Source organism: Ailuropoda melanoleuca, unplaced genomic scaffold, assembly GCF_002007445.2.
Source record: "Ailuropoda melanoleuca isolate Jingjing unplaced genomic scaffold, ASM200744v2 unplaced-scaffold73103, whole genome shotgun sequence".
Lineage (NCBI taxonomy): Eukaryota > Metazoa > Chordata > Mammalia > Carnivora > Ursidae > Ailuropoda > Ailuropoda melanoleuca.
In genome coordinates, this window is record NW_023248397.1 from 1 (window position 1) to 3,818 (window position 3,818).

At 42.0% G+C, this 3,818-nt stretch overlaps 1 long non-coding RNA gene across 1 annotated transcript; it reads right to left on the minus strand.

Moving 5' to 3' along the window:
• Nucleotides 1-531: 531 nt before the first annotated feature.
• Nucleotides 532-2,868, minus strand: LOC117800600. The gene is made up of 2 exons (XR_004623124.1): nucleotides 2,681-2,868; nucleotides 532-629 (listed from the first exon to the last, which is right to left on the minus strand). It is a non-coding gene; the product is annotated as an uncharacterized LOC117800600 (long non-coding RNA).
• Nucleotides 2,869-3,818: the final 950 nt, after the last annotated feature.

The following is a 3,818-nucleotide window of genomic DNA, read 5'->3' on the forward strand; positions in this document are numbered from 1 at the left end:
CTGGCACTCTGGGACCCAACACTCACATTAACCGAACTAAAAACCTGTACCATCACTGGAAACACACGGATCATGGGATCAGGGATGTCAAGGTGAAAGCACACACTACTCCTTCAAGTTTCCCTCACCTCAAAATCTCTGTAATGATGACAAAGTCGTGGAGAAAAAAATGTTCAAAATAATATCTTCTATTTAATACCAAATAACCAGTTAATACTATTTTATTATTTAATATTCAACCATTACTCTAAAGTATTTAAATGTCCTTTTTTCCTACTTTTTAATGTTCACAATTAAAAACTGTTCTAAGTACAACTGAATAATTAAAATACTCTGTCAGAAAGAAAAACAAAGTTCTTGAAAATCGAAGGCTTACATGAATGTCAACATTGCCGAGGCCCACGTGCCCCCATCCTGGCCAGCAGATGACCAGCTTCATGCAGCGTGCCTGGAGGGCAGGGCTCGTCTGCAGGACAGAAGCAGGGACAGCAGAGCCTGCATCTGGTCCTGGGACACCCAGAAGGTACTCACCTTCTCTTTCCTCCGTCTGTGCTCCTTCTTGGTCTTGTGTTTTTCTTTGTTTTTTTTATGTTTCTCCTTTTGAGGTGCCTCAAGTGTTTGACGAACATCTAAAACACAAATGTAATAACACACGTGAACTGCTGGGGAAAATAAAGACTAAATTATTGAACTGGGAAGGTGTGACGTAGGTGGAATGTTTAACAGGAAGGCGGAACCCCTGCCCTGCCTCACTGATAAACAAACGGATTAGCAGGTCACCTGGTAGCTCTATATTTAGAAACTGCCAGAAACCTCATACTCGACCTGCGACCTGCGTGATCCAACCAGTATCTTGCCACAGCCTTATCTGCTCGATGAGTCAGATGAAGATAAAGGCTGACCAGACTCCACAAGCCTTTTGCAATTTAACATCCTCGGGCAAGCTCCGAGACAGACCAGAGCCTGAACTTCAGCTCTGAGGTTGCCAGCAGCGGCTCTGTGGCCTTTCGTTCATTGCTCAACTTCTCCAAGTCTCAGTCTCTCCATCTATGAAGAGAGACAGGAAGAATCCCTGTTCTCGGGACACAGAGGATTGGATGGAACCAGTATCTGAATCCCATAGCCTAGAATCTGGCACATAAATGTCAGCTCCTCTCACATCATCCCCCCTTTATGAAAGCACATTATATATGAATTTGTCTTATAAACTGAAACCCTAGAAAACTAGCACAATGTAGGTAGTCATTAAAAATGACCAGATAAGTGGAATACGCCTGAATTCTCCACCTCCAAACGCTGACTGAAATGTTTGCATAGGGCATTAATTTCCAGGTAACCAGCAAAAATTAACAACAGTAGAAGCAGTGTAGATCATTAAATCAACTCTTCCCACCTAAAGGAAAGGTGTTTCAGGAAGTATGGATATTTTCCAAACCCACTAACAAGTGCCTGTAACACTCCAGCCCATCGCTTGACCCGATATTTTAAAATCTGACCTCCCCCCTTTTTTTTTTGATGCTCGTTTTCCCCTTGATAGCCCATAGACAAAATTAAGTTATTAACTATTACAAGGCTTTCAAGGACAGTCTGGGAAATGGGCATAAAGAGCTTTTAGACGCTGAAACACTTATTTTAAGCTGGAGATCTGAACAACTAAGGCAAATCAGAAATACATTCACTGCAATTTTTCAAAACCTCACACTTTTTCATCCCCTCTTTGAAGGCTGGCTTCATTAACCAAACCAATATTTATATGTGGGTGCTATAGGAAACCATAAAGTAGATAATAGAATTATGTCATCTATATACCTGGACCAGGTTATCAGATGTTTGCTAAACTGGCCTTCAGGGAGAGGATAAGCCAGTCTAAACATTTTGATGAGACGTCCATTTAGGACATTGTTGACTGATACTGGGGGAGGAGGACCGGCTGTGTTTACTTCTGAAAGAACTACTTGTACTTTATCTACCACATTAGCCAAAGTATGAAAAAGTCTCCGAACACCCTACTCCCTGCAATTCCTCACCCATCTTCATGTCCTAAATTTTTACTTTTTATATTTATTACAGGACTCTGCTGTATGTATCTGAGTGTTAGAAAGAAAAGAAAGTTGCAAGGTCTCTGAGGCTACAAAGCAACACTATCATTTAGGCACTCAGTGGAAGGGACGAGATTCAAAACGTGGCTGAGAACAGATAAATGAGAAACAGAGGTACACATACAGCAGACCCTGAACAATACGAGTCCAGACAAAGCCACTACGTGTGGATCTTTTTCGATAAGTACAGTACTGTACATGTATTTTCTCTTCCTTATAATTTTCTTAATAATATTTGCTTTTCTCTAGCTTACTTTACTGTAAGGATACAGTACATAATACGTATAACAGACATAAGAAGTGTTAACCAATCATGTATGTGATTGGTAAGGAATCTGGTCCACAGTAGGCTATCAGTAGCTAAGTTTTAGGGGGAGTCAAAAGTTACATGTGGATTTTCGACTCTGCGTGGTGTTGGCGCCCCTAAATCCTGCCTTGCTCAAGGGTCCACTGTACGTATGTGGTTGGCCTCATGTTGGATTAGACGGGTAGAGGAGGTAACACTGTTAGGGTTGTCACAGCTCAGGGGAGGAGACACTGGTGCCGATGCAAGCGGGTGAACCAAGGAGCTCTCAACTCACTGGGGCAGAAGACAGGAGGCAGCCGTGGGCCGAATGCTTCTCTTTCATCTATCTGCAGCTTTTGTATCGGGAAGGAAGGTGCGGGCTCCTGGGGCGCTGGCTCGCTAGCTGAAAAACACCAGGGTATTAATTTTGTCCATTTATATTAATAGTAAATAATATTATACTGACACTAACGTGTTTGATTCTTTAATTAATACCTGTTGCCACCAGATAATGTGTGCTTTTCTTCACCACTTTGCTTAACTAGCTCACGCCACGTGCTGAGGATACAGCAGTGAGCATGTGAATCTGACCTCCAACCTCGTGGACATCTGGGCTGGGAAGTCAGTCACGTGGGGCACCTGCAACCAAGTGCACCACCGGCTGCAACACAGGGGTGTGCACAGCACACGCTCGGGGCCACCTCACTGAGACCTGAAGGGTTGAAAGATGTCCTCGAGGAAAGATGTCCTCTGAGAAGAAAAACTTACAAACAGGGATCTAAGACTATGTCCCAGCTCAGGAAGTTTAATTTCACTCAAAATAAATGATCAAAGAGGGGAAAAGGTGAACATAAACAAATTACCATATTCACAGTAATAATCTCGTTTATTAAACAGAGGACTATGTTTTTAGATAGTGGAAAGAAAAATGCAAAAAGTATGGAAAAATACGCATTAAAGTATTAACAATGTTTATCTTGGGGAAGTGGGATTCCAAGGGACTCAAGCTTTCTATATTTCTACATTTTTAAGCTTTTACAATTCAAGTATATATCACTTTGAAATAAAACTAAGTTGGGTGGCTTTTTCCCACAGAAACACGAAACAGGCATTTGTGAATCACCTAAGAATAAGCAGTATTTTATACCTCTATGGAACTTTTTGGTTAAAGATGCTAAAAAAATTATACCCAAGTCCACCACAGACTGACAGGGGCAAGCAGCCCACCCAGAGGCTGAGATGGAAAATTTGTCCACCCACCTAAGCATCTAAAAAGTCTCCCACCCTTGCAAGCGCCAAATGGCCTCCTTTTCTGCACCATAACTCTTGGCTCGGGGAAGAGCCCCTGTATACCTCAGGACCAAATGTTGCCAATAACCCTAGCACCTCACCATCAACCAGGTAAAAAAAAAAAAAAAAAAAAAAAAAAAAAA